Source organism: Amphiura filiformis, chromosome 6 (assembly GCF_039555335.1).
Source record: "Amphiura filiformis chromosome 6, Afil_fr2py, whole genome shotgun sequence".
In the NCBI taxonomy this organism is placed as follows: Eukaryota; Metazoa; Echinodermata; class Ophiuroidea; order Amphilepidida; family Amphiuridae; genus Amphiura; species Amphiura filiformis.
In genome coordinates, this window is record NC_092633.1 from 69,809,249 (window position 1) to 69,827,694 (window position 18,446).

The window sequence follows — 18,446 nt, forward strand, 5'->3', positions numbered from 1 at the left end:
ATGCGTCTCTCAATGATTAAGACCCAACTTGACACAACTTAATCAACTCTGTTTGTTTTATAGGTGTGATGCTTAGTTCGGTAGGCCTACCCATAATCTGGAAACCCATCATTCGCCTCTTCCAAGCCCTGCCCTGTTACCACATTTAGAGAAACCGAAATTAGTATCTGGACGTGGATATAGGCCATTACTAAAGTAATGAAATCAATCGCAAGAAACGTGAACGCAAAAACGGTTACAGGCCTTACCACAACGGATAATGTTTATGTTAACCATTCTGGAGGATTCCGGAAATAGGCCTAGTCATGCTCTGCTGAAATAGGCCTATATGCACGTGTTTGGTGTTTGGTGCGTGCACGTGTTCGGTATTGAAATATGTGTTGAAAATAAGGCCTATAATTATTGATCCGATGAGATGCACCTGTTAGTCACGCTTCTCGGGGTCGGGCGGTTCTCGTGATGGGCCTATTTCCGGGTACCTCCGGAATATGTGTTGAAAGTAGGCCTATTGGTCCGATGAGATGCACCCAGTCACACTGTAATGCTTTTCCGATGCGCGCACTGTACTCCGCGCACACCTCCGTTGATACTCCGCGATAGCGCACCGCGAGCACGCGATAGTGCACCGCGTGAACGAGAACCGCGCGAACGCGAACGCGATAGCGCGCGGACGGACGGACGGACACGCCGTTATTAGTATTAAGACTAGATTTCGCGGTTCTCGGGTCGGCCGGTTCTCGTGATAGGCCTATTTCTAATTACCCCCCCCCCCGTTACCCATATACCTGCCCTGACCTTTTAAACTACTATGAAATGCGTCTCTTAATGACCCAACATGCTTTCTTCAGTCGGTAGTTGGGTAGGCCTACCCATAACTGGAAACCCATCATTCGCCTCTTCCAAGCCCTGTCCTGCTACCACTTTGGAGGACATTGGTATCTTGACGTGGATATAGGCCGTTACTAAAGTAATGAAATCAATCGGGAGAAACGTGCAAGCAAACGCGGTTATAGGCCTTACCATAACTGATTATTTTTATGTTAACCATTCTGGAGGACCCCGGATATAGTTATGTTCTGCTGAAATAGGCCTATATGCACGTACGTGTTCGGTATTGAAATATGTGTTGAAAATAGGCCTATTGGTCCGATGAGATGTTAGTTATAATAATAATAATATTTATTTCAATTGCCATAAATTACAAACATGAAACAAAACAAAACATTAAAAGCAATTTAAATGACAATCCAGGAAAGAAGAAGTAGACTAAACAGTCCAAGCACTATTTATACTATAATGCTTTCTGATGCGCTCACTTACCCCTCCCCCCTTACCCATACCTGCCCTGACCTTTTAAACTGCTATGAAATGCGTCTCTTAATGACCCAACTGGACACAGGCTTAATCAACTCTGTGATGCTTTCTTCAGTCGGTAGTTCGGTAGGCCTACCCATAATCTGGAAACCCATCATTCGCCTCTTCCAAGCCCTGTCCTGCTACCACTTTGGAGGACATTAGTATCTTGACGTGGATATAGGCCGTTAATGAAATCAATCGGGAGAAACGTGCAAGCAAACGCGGTTATAGGCCTTACCATAACTGATTATTTTTATGTTAACCATTCAGTCGTGTTCTGCTGAAATAAGCCTATATGCACGTGTTCGGTATTATGTGTTGAAAATAGGCCTATTGGTCCGATGAGATGCACCTGTTAGTTACACTGTAATTTATTTATTTATTTATTTATTTATTTATTTATTTATTTATTTGAACAGACGCTTTTGAATCAGCGGCACACGCCTAAATTGGCGGTGCGTTCATATAAAAGACAAAAAATACATTTCAAACAACAACAACAATAACTCATAGTAATCAATATAAATATTGAATAATGTACAATGTATAAAAGATACACAACCCACTCACGCACACCCCCACGCTCTCATCCCTCTCACCCTTACTCACCCCCATGCTTTCCGATGCGCTCACTGTACTCCGCGCACACTCCCGTTCCCGTGCGATAGCGCACCGCGAGCACGCGATAGTGCACCGCGAGAACGCGAACCGCGCGGACGCGAACGCGATAGCGCGCGGACGGACGGACGGACGGACACTCTGTAAATAGTATTAAGATAGAGGTAATCCTGTCGCATCTATTCATACATCGTTGACGCCTGCGCAATACTTGTTGTACGGCCATATATGGCAGCTGATACATGATGAATATTCATGAAATAACATTTTTTTGTGAGAAATCAGAGCAGAGACAGATCATCAGCTTGTCTGTGTGACCGTCCATAGGAAAAACAACAAAATACGTTTAATTTCAAACCTGATTGTCAATGCTGAAACTTTGGCTGGAGAAGTTGAAGGTGACGTTGCTGGTGATCTTTTAGACCGTTTATTTGAAGTCATCGGTTGTTTTAGAGCAAAATAGGAGGCATTTTTGTGCCATGTAAACGGCGATCGGCATTTTCTTGATTTCAATTCACACCATACCATGTTCATGGATGTGCACTGTCAACAAACAGCCTGATTCAACTTAACTACACGAATTGTACACACCGTGATTTGTATGTTATTCATTGTCAGTGCAGCCTAGGCACGGGCTAAGCATGTAAGTACGGATTCCAGAAAGCTACTCAGTCATGCACGGTCTCAAGACAGACAAAGAAATTCATTGCCATGCCCGCTGTCTGAATCTGATTTTATTTGGTATTGTCCAACACTCCTTTGTTGCTTGGCAATGGTAGAACCGTAGAAGTACAATGAAGTAAGCCGGACTGTCGGTCATGTCAGTAGGCCTGTGCTGCACTCAAATGGCACAGCCACTTGACTGCTGAACATGTGAAAGTTTAGTACCAACCTGTCAATACACGGTAACTTGCCTCACCGATAATCTGGTATAATCCTTCTTGTCTTCCATGAGCAACCGCGTCACATCGGGTATTTGCTACTTGCACGGTTCCGCCATTATGCACTATGTGCGGGGCGAGCCTCGCACTGGCAGCATACATGAATGGGAATTGAACTAGTCATAACGTTCTGTGTAAGGTTACATAATTCTTCCTTTCATGTATGCTGCCAGTTCGAGGCTCTCCCGCACATAGTGCATAATGGCGGAACCGTGCAAGTAGCGAATAATCTTCCTTCCAGGAGCAACCACTGTGCATGATTGACGGGCTATTCCATTGCTCGTAATAGGGTAGTGTATTTTAGCGGAACAATGCTGGATGACGCACGCGCGCGTGCACGATGTGCAAGGTAGACTTTTGCCAAGACTTGGCGTGTGGTTGTTGGTGTAGGGGTGTGGGGTGTGTGTGTTGGGGAGGGGGCGTGTTGTCTGAGATGTTAGGAATTATTTAATAATAGTTATTAATATTGGAAGAACGTTTTAAACTTTAATTTAAGGCATCATATAGGCCTACGATTTTATACTATTTTAGATTTTCAATTAATAACAAAATAATAAAATAGCATTTAAAAATTAAAAATTAATAGGCCTATTTATTTAATATCGCACGCCATGGTAACAATAAAAAAAATGGCACACTTTCCGATAAAAAATTTGGGAAACAAAATTAATTTAAAAAAATAAAAATAAAAACAATCTTTCTTAAACCAAATTTTCATGAAATTGAGGGCAAACCAAAATGCACCCCGAATCTGTCGCACATCCCCGTAGTAGGCCTACCCTCCTTTCCACCCCCATTGCCCTAAACTAGACGTGTAATATAACCGCCACGAGTATTTTTTTTTACCTGTAGGCAAGCTCACCCCTACAGTCGCAATAGTTCTAGCCCCGATAGCTTTTAACTCACGCCTACTAATAACGTACTTTCATCAAGTGATGGCGCTATAAGGTTTACCACGGAAGCTGTTTGGTTTACCGTGGAAGAAGATTATACCCTATATGGAACTGTGCTGTGCAACTGCACGACTCCTAGTCCTAGTCCTACATCATGCATGCATGTACTTCACTTCAGACGCTGCACTGCACTTGAAATCGAATGGATGGTATTCTTCATGATAAAACAGGTAAGTTCATGTCTTCATGCCAATTCATGGGTTGGATCTCACTCAATTTTACAAGACGAGACTCGATCCAAAAAACGGAGTCCCAAAATTATGACTAGGCCTAGTATGCCTAGGCTCGGGCTTCATGGCTTAAGCTTAGCACCAAGTAGTATTCAAATGTGAGTAGGCTAAGAATGATAGGCCTAGCCTGTCATGATATGTTTTGCATGAATGTAGGACAAAATACTGGTCATGCTAGGCCTAGCAGTAGTAGTACCGTAGTAGTAGTAGTACCATGACTATGTACGGTACATGTAATCCTATTTATCTAACCTTTTCCATGCATTTCACCATTTAGGCATTACACTTACCGTAGTCTATGCCTGGGCCCTCATGCATCGTACCGTCAGGGCATTATACTTGCCGTGGTCTACTATTCAATTCAATTCAATTTATTTCCATCAAAAATACAAAGAATACTTAATTAACACCAAAATGATTAAAAAACACAAGATGGAGAAGATGCAACAAAAGGCAAATGCCTGCAAAAGTGTTGCACCACCTTACAAAAAAATTAAACAGACACACATAACAACTAAACAAGACAAGTGCGGAGGCCTAACAAATAAGGATAAACAAAAATAAATAAGTCAGTGTTGTTCATTTACCGGCAAATTAAAAAATGACGGTTAATCAACCGGTAAAAAATGACGGTTAATCAACCTATACTACGCATACACAGATTAGGATGTTACACTTACCAAAGTCTACAGCCGTGGGCCTACTCCTATCCTACTGTTATTAGGACTTGAGTTGCGTAACATTGTGACGTAAGTTGCGTAACGTAAGTTGCGTTGCGTAACCAACGCAACATAAGTTGCTCAACGTTGCGCAACGCAACGCAAGTTACGTTGCGTAAGTTACGTTGCGCAAATTAACAACGCAACGTAAGTTACGTCACGTAAGTTGTGTGGCGTAAGTTGCAGAACATTGTGACTACCGTACCGTAACACTATTATACTGACTACCAATCCCATACCGTAGTCCTAGACCTAGGCCCACTCCCAACTGCACATTTATACAATATACATGACTTACAAACGGTATAATCTAATGTCATTTTCTTCGGAAGGGGGGGGGGGGTCACGTATATGTCGGTGACCAGAGAAATTTTATGACCCCTATCACGGCCTTATTTTTTACGACCCCCCCTTATCTCGAGTCGAAAAGTTTTATGAAACCCTTCCACCTACACAGACTGACGACAAATTATTCATCACCGGAACTAGTAAGGCGCGGAGGCATGCAAAACTTAAATGTGAAGAAAGTGTGTGGAGCGTGTTAAAATTTTGATCGTAGGGTTTAAAAAGCGCAAAGAAGGTGAGCGGAGCGCGCAAACAATTTGAATTATATTTTGAATTAACTAAAGATTGTACGTACATTTTGAGCGTAAGTTAAAAGAATGCACACTCAGCTCGGGCAAATTTTGTGTCATCAGCCTTCTATTCTATTTTGGGGTAAAGATTATAACCCCCTCTATTTTTTTTTTTTTTTTGATGATCCCCCAGTATATTCATGACACACCCCCTTTCGAAGAAAATGATAGCCCCTAATATAAAAGCAAGATAGGCCCACTCATGCTGTTGCTCTACGCCTCTCTGTGAGCCTGCAGGCTAAATCCAAGCTCATATTGCTAAACAAACACACTGTTCACAGAAACAAAATACACGTGAATCAAGTCAATAAAATAAACAGTAAAATATTGTATTACAATCAATATAATTTCCCACGTGCGTATTTACTATTAAATGATGAAGGAAAAAAAGAAAAGCAATGTATATTTTGCAAGTCAAAGAGCTACGCTAGAGCATGGGGAGACGAGTGACAACTCAAAAATGCCTGGAAAACGGGCTGGAAAATGATGTGTGAAATTAAAATGAATAAATATTCAGGCAGTACAAATTTGTTTATTTATTTATAATTTCATGTCAAATGATTGTAGTAAACAATGATTTCATTCATAATAAATTATTACATCCTTAAAAGGAGATGCTGTGACCACGTGATAAGAACTAATTAATTATTCATGAGCTCATAAATGCTCCAATTTTCGAACGCAATCGTTACCAGTCCTCACCTTTTACAGCAATGGCGGCAAAGGCCAAACGGACATCTACCCCTGTCAAGTTATATGACCAAAAACGATTTAAACCAGATTTAAACAACTCTATCTTAGAGCTTCAGGGGATGGATACTCCTTTATAGTGTGACACAAGAAAAGTTGAAAGCCTCGAGGATATTGTAAAAGAGACAATTTCCAAAATCATGCCAAGCATGGCAGAGTCGCAGAATTCGACAGGCAGTCACAAACCAAAGCGTGGTAGTAACAGTAATAACAGCAACATCGAGGATATTGTGTCAAGTGTATTGACCAAACTGGTACCAGTAATTGTAGCATCGGTGGCTGAGGCAGTCAACCAAGCAACTAAGCATGCTTTCGAGGAGAACCATAAAAGGAAGAAGCAAAAGAAGAGAAGTTTCAACGTCTCTCTCTACTCAGCCACTATAACTATGATAAACTTGAACAGTATTCACGCCGTGAGACAATTCGTGTGGCAGGTATTAAAGGTGAAGTTGGTGACAATGAAGATAAGTTAATTGATGAGCTTATTGACATTGGTAATGCTATTGACGTACATATTAAGAAGGAAGATATCTCCGTAGCCCACAGAGTGGGCAAACCGGGTGGTGACAAAGCTCGTCCTGTTCTGTTCAAGTTCATCTCAAGAAGATCAAAGGATAAGCTCGTGCAAAGCAGGAAAAAACTTAAAGACAATCCCTTGTACAAAGGGAAGATCTATCTCAATGATGATCTTACCCCACTTAGAGCGAGATTACTAGCCTATGCTAAGAGTGTGCCTGGAGTTCAGCGCGTGAACAGTGCAAATGGGAAGATCCATTGCAATCTTGCAAATGGGAAACATGTTATCCTTGAATCACCAGATGATTTGTTCAAGTTAGGTGTGGATGAGCTGAACCTCGAGAAGCTGGGTCTACAGGAATACGCAATATAGGACAGGCACGGCCCCTTTGACTCTCATCTTGAAAATGTAAATATCATTAACAATAACAATGGCAGTAATGCATTAAATGACTCCAATGATATAAACAACTGCAAATCTGGAATTAACTTGAATAATCATATTGATCATAACTACTGTATTTCACCTAAAGCCTCGTTACCAGGATTTAATATTGCAACAATTAATGTGTGCGGACTAAGAAGTAAACTGCAACTTGGTATTCTGGAAGAAACTGTGAAGGATTTTGATTGTATTTGTGTAACAGAAACTAAAATAAGTGCATCAAATTATGATGATATCAATATTGCAGGTTATAAGTTTATCCCGATGAAAAGCAAAGATTCACTCAAATATGGAGGAACACATGGTATTGGCATATTTGTAAAATCTAGCATTTTTCATCTTGTCACTGTATTTGATAAACCTACAAACTCTGACTCAATTATGTGGTTTAAAATTGAAAAGGAATTACTCGGTTTTGAATGCTTGATTGGTGCAGCTTATATTCCACATGAGGGTTCTATTCATTATGACGGTGATATTTTCGAAAATGTTCAGCTGGATTTAATTGATCTTAACAGTAATTATGATTTACCAATAATTCTACTTGGTGACTTTAACGCAAGAACAGGATCACTTGAGGACTTTGTTAATGTTGAGGATCATGTTAACGACATTGATTTATCTTATGTTAACCGTACAAATCTTGATACTTTAGAGAATCTAGAAACTCTTGGTCTAAATTGTACACGTAAGAACTGTGATGTTAAGGTAAATAACAATGGTTATAAACTAGTAGACATGTGTAAGAATTTTGATCTAAGAATTATTAATGGTAGAATGGGAGATGACGCAATTAATGGTGAGTTCACATGTGTCAGTGCGAATGGTAGCAGCACAATTGATTATATTATTGTTTCTCCGTGTTTACTTCCCCTTGTTAAACAATTTGTGATACATGATTTAGACACATGTATTTCCGATAAACATAAGCTTATTCATGTATTGTTTAAACCTAGCAATATTAATATTAAAGCTATAAACACTAATAAAGGAAATAAAATTAATACTGGTAATGCAATACTGGATGATGAGAAACAAAATAATGAAAAATTAATTACAAAATGGTGTTCAAGTTCACATAGTCAATACAAAGATAATTTTGACATCCATAAAATTAATGAATTTCACAAGAAGTTGAATGACATTTGCTTTGAGGATACAACTCAACTAGATATTGATAAATTATCTGATGAATGTTGTGAATTACTTATCGCACCAGCTGTTAAAACAGGTATTTCAAAAAAAAAGAGTAGACAAACTAAAACTAACAGAATTGAAAGTTCCAGTTCAAATAATAAACATTGGTTTGATTTGAAGTGTAGACAAAAACGTGCTGATTTTATGAAACTTAAAAATAAATTGTCAAAAACCAAAACAAATGAATCTAAACTAAAGCTGAAGATTGAAACTAAAAAGTATAAAAATTTCATAAAAAAGAAAAAAAAAGATTTTTTAAAGAAATTTTCATCTAAACTTAGAAATTTGAATACTAATAACCCAAAGGAATTTTGGAATTTAATTAACAAAGCTGACTGCAAGAAAAAGAAATGTGATATTAATATTGATATTAATGAATTACACAATGATGAGTACTTTAGTAATCTTGGTAATGATGTAAATGTAAATAAAAGTAATTTTGATCCTAGAACTATTAATCACTCTATTAATGACTTTATCAACAGCCCAATATTGCCTGATGAAGTCCATAATGCAAAAAAAACCTGAAAAACAACAAATCTTGTGGACCTGATCTCATTACCAACGAATTTATTAAGTACTGTCCGGACTCTGTAATTTCTCTAATTACAAAATTGTTCAATGTTGTGCTAGATACAGGGTTAATTCCAGAGTCCTGGTGTCTAGGATATATAATTCCAATTTATAAAAATAAAGGTGCTACAAATGACCCAAACAACTATCGGGGCATCACACTTCTTAGCTGTATTGGTAAGATGTTCACCTCTGTGCTAAATTCTCGCATTTCTAGCTACATTGAAGGTGTCGGTGTCCTTGGCGAAGAACAAGCCGGGTTTCGAGAAGGTTATTCTACACTTGACCATGTTTTCACACTTCATGCTATTAATATTATTGATATGTATTTAAAGCAAAAGAAAAAACTCTTTTGTGCTTTCGTTGACTATAAAAAGGCTTTCGACATGGTAAATAGATCCTCATTATGGTCGAAGTTAATTTCTAATGGTGTTAATGGTAAAGTAATAACTGTTATCTATAATATGTATGCTCAGGCCAAGTCATGTATCAAGTTAAACGACTCTTTATCTAATGTATTCAGTAGTAAAGTTGGTGTTCGCCAGGGCGAAAACTTGTCTCCATTATTATTCTCTATTTTTCTCAATGACCTAGAAACCTCTATCAGAAGAGATGGAGTGCAAGGATTAATTAACCTTAACAAAATGGTATTAAATAATTTAAGCAACGATGATGTTGAAATATGGCTTAAATTATATGTCTTATTATATGCTGATGACACAATTATTTTATCTGATAATGAACAAGATCTTCAAAATGCTCTCAATTCTCTGTATAGTTATTGTCAAACATGGAATCTTGCTGTTAACTCAAGCAAAACAAAAGTTGTAATATTTTCTCGTGGGAAAATCAGAAGAAAACCATTATTCCACTATGGTAATGAGAAGCTAATTGTTTGTGATGATTATAATTATCTTGGGATAGTTTTTAATTATAACGGAAAGTTTAAAAAAAGTCATACTGCAGTTACTGTCCGTTTTCCTATACACAATACACAGTGCTCTCACCATTGACGCGTGACCTTTACAAATGATCTACGTTGGAAGAATGGGCACTTGCCTAGTTAACATCACTGTGTGAAAAATAACCAGCCAATATGTTAGCTATTCTCCAAACTTCTAGCAAATATATTTCTCTAACATGACCTAAAATTACAGCTAGGTTAGATGTTCAGAAATAGTCGCACTTTTGTAAAATATGAGTGAGGGCAAGGCATAGCTAGCCAACTCCCCGTGTTAATTGAATGGAGATTTGACCGAAAATATTGGTATCGGACCGCTCACTTCTGAAGGATGCCACAAAAAACGGTACAAGCTACATTTTAACTATTCTCTGGCAATCATCATGATGAGTTTCTTATATAGTATGCCGAAATTGGGTACTGTAGGTGATTGACAAATGGTCGCACTTTTCTGATAAATAAGTGACAGTGAACATGAAATATCAGCGCCCATAAACCCAAGTTAGTAGCTAGTTAGTGGAGGCCGTCACGGGACTGATTATTGATTATTGAAGTGCCTTATTAATAGATACGCACGATTTAGGGCAAGAAAAACAAACCGGGACACTTTTGGAGACATCATCATCATCATCATCATCATCATCATCATCATCATCATCATCATCATCATCATCATCATCATCATCGACATCATCATCGACATCATCATCATCATCACTTTCTACATTTTTTCTAAACAACATAGGGCCTACCGTTTTAATAAGATTTTTCTTGAAATGCATGTAACTATAATTATTGTTTAGAGCGTGATGAAATAAAACATCACGATTTTCATCACAAAACAAAGTAATAGGCCTACAAAAGAAATACATTTTTCAAGAGTGATTGAATAAAACATCACGATTTTCATCACGGAACAAAGTAATACATAAGACATCGTTTGTTTGATTGCAATCAACCGCGACAGTTCGTCTCACACACATAACAATGCACTGCGATCAAATAGGTTGATGACAACATTTGATTGAATGGACTGCACTGCGCCATGATTACGTGCACCGGTTCAAATCCTTTGTTTGGAGCCAATCAATAATTTCACGTACAGCCTCTATGCAAATTAGAGTTTACACACGCTGCAGCTGGGGTAATCGACCGAAGCTTGTTGCCGTTAGTGATCGAATGCATGAGCTTATTTGCTTTACTGAATCGATTTACTGGATTAATTTCCTGTTAAAGCCTTAATGTACGATCTTTTAAAATTTTTAGATTTTTCTTTTTTTCTTCTAAAATGATAATATGCAATCATTATGAAAGTTCCCAATACATTTGGACGCGAAAACATTGGGAATTTGCAAAGAAACAACATCATAAACTTCACCTCTATCCGACTCGAAACATCTCGCACTATTTGGATTAGGACAGCGAGTGCGGCCTCAGAGTTAGTCTCCTACGCGGCCAGTTTGGTTACGCTCCCTCCACATGTGGAGCGAGCGTAACCAAGCTAGTTTTGTAGGAGACTACGGTTTGCGATCGTGGCCGACATAAAGTCATAATCTAAAATTATGACTTTATGTCGGACCAACAGAAAATCGTCCCGTTTTACTACAAATAGGACGAATTTGACAGTTTGCTCATAGATTTAAGTTAGAACATGTGTAAGTATTACAAATATGCCAAAAATCGGTTTTGAAAAAATAAAGGTAAATTCTGAAAAAGATCGTACATTATGACTTTAACTGGGTTTAATGCCACAAAGGTCGAATCGCCTTTGCCACGGACCATGACTGCATCATGTATTAATAAACAAGTCAGCCAGGCAAGGCATGCTATGTTTGCATTATTGACCAAGTCAATCAGACTTCATTTACCAATTGATATCACTTGCAAACTCTTTGACTCGCTGGTCTTGCCAATATTACTTTATGGAAGCGAAATTTGGGGTGTAGAAAATATTAACTAAATTGAGATATTTTATCGAAACTTTCTCAGAAGGCTTCTCAAAGTAAATAGGAAAACTGTTAATTGTATGTTATATGGAGAAACCGGTAAATATAAACTGCAAAGCATAATTGATAAAAAAATGATCAACTTCAGGAGTAGACTTGTATCTGGTAAACAGAGGAAATATTCTTTTATTTAACATTGTATTGTCTTATCAAAACTGTACATGAAAAGAATGATAATACACATCAATTTGGATGGATTAACAAAATCAAACTCATTCTGAATCAAAATGGTTTTGGATACATTTGGTTGAATCAGGGTAATCATAATTCAACTTGGCTTAAAGGTGCTCTTGATCAGCGTATCAGTGATATTGATGAACAAAACTGGCTCAATGATGTAAATAGTAACAGAATCTGCCTCAATTACAGGATATTCAAAGAAAACAAATCATTTGAATATTACCTTGTTAACTTAGATTATAGTAATAGATTAGCATTGTGTAAGTTTAGATGTAGTAATATTAGAATACCTGTAAATCTAAAAAGATTTAACAATGAAGTTAGAGACATTTGTAACCTTTGCTCAAAAGACTTAGTGGGTGATGAAATGCATTATCTCTTTACCTGTAGTTTCTTTAAAAGTGATAGAGAAAAGTATATCAGTAAACATTACTACAAAAACCCAAATACTCTGAAAATGCACAAACTTTTAAATTCTACAAACAATACTGAGCTCAAAAATTTATGCAAATTCATCAAAATTATCATTAAAAAATTTTCATGATTCAACTCACTTATCTTTCATCCTTTTGTGAATATTGTTGTATGGTTTAAAAATTGGTATTATTACTTGTGTGCTTAAATATTTTATTTTATCTTCACCCTGTACATAAAATTTTATTTATATTTGTTCAGAAATTTATTTTCTTTTATAGCAAGCAACCTTAATTAGTATTAGTCTTTAACAAGTAAAATCTGTATTACATAATACATTGTACCTCTAAGAAATTACATGTACATGTATGTATCTTTTTTGATTGCACTATTTGGCGCCATTGCGCCCTCTGTTGTCTTTGTAATGTTTATACATCTTTCATACCCCGGAAGGGGTCGACAAAGATTAATAAAAGTTCGTCATTTGACGGACACCATACCAAATACCTGCAAGCACAACCCGATACCGTGCGTAAGCAGTTGAAGGACTGGTGGATCAAGCCTACGAAAAAGTCTACGAAAGTGTGAATTTTGCGATGAAATTTATAGACCTTTTTCTGATGAATCCACCGCCACGCATGGTCATTATACATATCGACCTGTTTAATAGTTCAGTCGCATAATAGGCTGAAGGACATCTGACTAAGGCTACTGACAATAGCCCCGATTAGCGCGGTGACTAACCTCGCTGTGTGTCAGTCAAGCATGGTATGCCATAGGTCATATTCTTTTAGACAACCTTCACGATTGGCCTATCATTTGAAAGTGGGGTTGGAAGATACCTTCCCTAAATAACAGCTAATAACAGTATTGCGAACCTTCAGCATCCATGGTTCGATGTAGAGAGTCTTTCCTATTCAGAGGAAATATTGCAATTACACACCTTATTGCCTTTTCACAATAACCAATGACACTAGCACGTAATTCCAGTCAAGCACCAATATTTAATCCTATTGTTGAAGAGGATAATAAGCTTATACTTATGTATAGCCAACGCTCTGCAGGGTCTATTGTTCTATTGTTTCCGATTAGAGCGCTGACATATTGGAAAATGTTGCCAATCAATATTCATGAGAGTGTACATTCAACGTCCAGTTTGCGAAATTGGGTGAGTTGTGTTTGGTAGGTGTGAAATACATCTGACTGGGCGTTTTAATTACGTAACGAATAAAGGCATTGACATCGTCGAATGGCTGCCCAGTGCTGTTATGTGTTTAGTTATTATATAGGCGTAATAATTATTATTAAATGTATTCATCATTCCTTTCTTTTTCCTTCTCTGTACTTATTCTTTCCTATGCCTACACTTTATCACTCCCTCGCTCTCATTGTCCCCTCTCACCCTCCCTCTCTCATTCCCATCATTTTCCTTATATTTCTATTTATCTATTTATCTACTTGTCTTTATTATATCTTTTTATTTCTCCCTTCCTCCAGCCCTCTCTCATTCTCCATATCCCCTCCTCCCCTCTTTCTTCCACCTCCCCTCCCAAGACTTCTCACAGAGGTGAATCTGCCCCTCCCCCAACCCCCTCCCCTCTTTGGGTACGCCACTATTTCTATACCAATCTCCTTCTTAAAATAAAATTAAATGGAAATTTCGTAAAAACAACCTTTATAGGCCTATACTTATACCAGGGGGATGACACTCTTATTCACATGTTTATTTACAACGCAAACCTATATCGAATCCCGGTGGTTTGCGAATAATGAAATGTCCGCATCCCAGGATTAATTAAACCCTGGTATGAATTATTTATTAGTTTTCGCCACGATCCGTTTTGCAATAACATAAAAGCACTTCAAATAACAACCCGTTGAGTTCAATGAACTACGCCCTGAAACCGATGGTGTTGTGTCTTGTAAAGAAGCTCTCCTATTGACCTCTATTCAGGTCAATGAGCTCTCCATACACAAATGAACAAGTACAATAGGACAAGGCCAGCACCTATGACCTGCTTAGTGACATGTTATTTAAGTCTTCAAAAGCTTAAATATCTTGAAGATTAGTATTCGTTTGTACATATGGACTGCGCATTTATGATGCAAAATATTAGTCCTTATATAAAATTACAAATATTGGAATTATGACACACGGTGTAGGTGATATATAAAACGACTAATAAAATCATGTCATCATGGCGTCATGTCAAAGGTTCATTATACCCCGTATGTTTGTCTAAATTAATTAATATTTTGAGAACAATTTCTACACCCATTTAATATGTACTCAGGTGGAACCCGACTTTTTTTAATTTTCATTTCTTTTTATGTAGCAAATTCAGGTTTTCCCATTGCGCGGGGCCGCCGGGCAATACAAATTTAAGCTAACATTGAACAAAAGCGGAATTAAGAATAGGCGTTTCTAGTACATACAGCGTCTGACTCTACCTGAGGACCTAGCCTGAGTCCCATGGGCTCCAAGAATGGCTCTCCATACACAAATGAACAAATACAATGAAGGGTCGCCATTGCTCTCCATACACAAATGAACAAATACAATGGAGAGTCCGACTGCCATGCAAATGAGCCAAGTGTCCTCTCAAGGTATGCTCTGTGCTTATACTTACATGTATACGTAATTTACGTATAGCGATTACCATTATAGTGTAATATAGATATATGGACTGGACATGGCAGCCTTCATACATTCTAATGTGTAATCGATCACCAAGAGCATTCAATTTATTTAAATGAAACGCCTATCGTCAGGTGGGTGGTAAAGATGATTGCATCGACAGCTAAAGCCTCCTTATAGTCTTCAGACCCACACAAGCACACATTTGGGATACATGAGTACAATGGTACCACTTTACACATGACTGCCCTTACACATGACTGTAGTGTGGTCACTTATTGATACTCGCCTGTTGTGTAGAGCGTTAATATGATGCCGGATCAGTGACCAATTTAATGGCGGAACCCCTTTATTCGAAACAATGGTACCACTTTTATGAATAGCCTGTCGCAACTTCTAATCGGCATCAAACGAACAAAAGATTATATAATCTATTGCGACTCTATTTCTATTTAAAAGCTCTTTGTGTATAGCATTAGTAAAAAGCTTAAGTCTTTGTTTGCTTTGGCTAAATCTTGTGCAAGTGGTGGGCTAACCAACAATTAACAATGAGAGGACATTCCTGAGCCTCGTTCAGTTGGGGATGATTTGAAGTGACCGCCAATTATGACCATTTGATATTTAATACCAGCAATGTGGAAAAAAAAGAAATAATGTAGTGCTAAAATAATGTACCCTTTTACGGAAGGAGCAAAGTTTAACAAGTTATAACTCCGCTTTTGCAGTACGAATGTCAGCGGCGAATGTAAGGTTATTATTTCCCAGTATTTAAAAAATTGCAGGCAGAGGTGGGAATCGATCTCGGTACCTCCCGGTTAAAAAGCACTGTGCAAGACCACTAAGCCAACTAAATATCTGTTGTGAGATGCTTGACATTAATCTTTGATATTGCTGAATGGAACAAATCGCGGAATTAAATCAGTAATAAAAGAAGTAGATTCTTATTTAGCGGCCAAATTGGATAAAAGGGGAAATATTTGTCCCTGCTCTAAAGAAAATATAGGTTAGAAAATTATCAAATACATTTAAATTAAAAATTGAGGTTTTATATTTATTTCTTTCACGAGGCGGACAAACACTGACAAACACTGTATAAGCTAAAAACTCGACCCTCATCACTAGATGCAGTACGTCATAGCTCAATGGTAGAGCATCAGACTGCTAATGGCAATATCGTTGGTTCGAGTCCTCCTGCCAGCAATGGTTATATTTATGATTTTAATGCTACGCTACAATTTGTTCAATTTCTTTCATTTATTTATTTATTTATTTTGTTTATTTATGTAAATAATTATTTGAAAGAGGTATTTGAGCAATTGAAATTTTGATTTTATAATCCTATGGGGTCATTTTGAACCCCACCCCTCCCAAATTGCCAAACGCACAACACCTATGAGTTTGCATCATACATGTCATCATCATAAAAAAAAAATTCTATGTATACCTGACGCACACTAGCTCGAGATACTCTAGCTAAAATACAGGTTTACATTTACTATCTTTCATTATCTTGCTGTATTTCAGCTAGAGCTCCAAACGACAAGCTTCCGGGTTTTTTTGGAGAACAATACTGTTACGTAAGATGAAGAAGAAACCCGCCTCGGAGCCCGCCCTACTCATTATTTCATTGTACTTATTGCAATTTGCCTCCACACATTACGTAATCAACACAAAGTTTTTGTGAGGATTAGTGAGTGGATAAGAAATTGACAGTGCCTCATTTCAAATATATAGTTTTAGTTTTGGTTTTGGTTTTGGTCACGTGGTTTCCTATTGTCCTGCCTAACCACTTGAATCATAAGATATCGAACTCATTGTTTCTACCTTTTGTTTAAAACCGAACATTTGTGTCAGTCAGTTTCGGTTTTGGTTTCAGTTTCTTATAAGTGGTGTGGATCGTAAAATTATTTGATTTGAAGTTACCTACTCTAAGTATACAAAAGAAATGTTTAAATTTCGCAGTGCAATATTCACGAGCAGAGAAGTCGAACAAAGCAGTCTACATTTGAAAGCATTGATTTAGTTTGAAAGCATTGACTTGAGACTACGAATTAGCCTAAGCTGATTTCACTGTGAAAATATATAGACCATCGAAATATTTCCACAGACATTACAATAGGCACTTGACAGATTATGACTTCAGTGTTATAAACACTATTATACACAATTCTATTTATGTGCATGTCGCATGACGGAAGATCAATATCATAGAAAGCTGGTTTAAACTAACTTTTATTCAATTTATTTATTAGAGAATAGAGAATAGAGAGAGAGAGATAGAAGAGATCGCCAGGGAAAGAGGGTATGTGTGTGTGAGGGGGAGGGGGTAAGGGTAAGGGTAAGGGAGAAAGAGAAACAGAGGGGAGAGAGCATTGGAAGTGGGAAGGGAAGGAGGGGGAGAGGGGAGCTCAAGAGTGGAGTGAAATAATAGGGAAGAGTCGATATCGAGTGTGGGGAGGGAGGAGGTTATATATAGGTGGCGGAGGAACATAGGTAAGAGGTATGGGTTGTGCTTTCCGGGGAATAATCTAATTCATAATCAAATCATCTACATCATCATGCATCGTTTATATTTCAGACAAATAAACAAAACACCCCCCCCCCTCAATATATGCACATGATGTCTATGCATAACTTATCAAACTCGGGTGTAATTTTATGGTGTCATGGAAGTGTGCCAGCTACGGCAGAGAACATCAAAAGTCGTCCGCGTTGATAGATATCGATAATGAAAATGTTAGCACAATAGGCTATTATATACGTATGGTTATAGGCCATTATACTTTTGATTATATATACCCTCTTGTGTCCTCTCAGCACAATAGTGTTATGATTGCATACCAGTTCATCTCCACATTTTAATCCCTTGATTTTTGGTTTCTGAACAATAGAGAAACCAAAACTATATATTTGAAATGAGGGAGTGGAGGATACGAAGGACACGCCGATTGTTAGTTGTCAATCATGAATTGCCGCAACGTATTAATATATTACTGCATGGCATTCCGCAAACACCAAGACAAATTATGCCGTATTTTTCCAAAGATCATCTCATATGAAGTAAGCTGAATGCGATCTGTACTTTTGTAACATTCCGATCGCTTTTGATCACCTATTATCGGCGAATTTGCTTGGGCTATGCGCAGCAGATCTATAGAAATAACGTTGCCCGGTTTTATGCAGAATTAGACCCTGTCTGACGCACACCGACATCGCCTGGCTAATAATTATTTGGTGCAGCAGTGACATTAAAATGAATACACGGGATCGATACACATGAATTGCTATGCACGATTTTGATATCAGACGAAAAT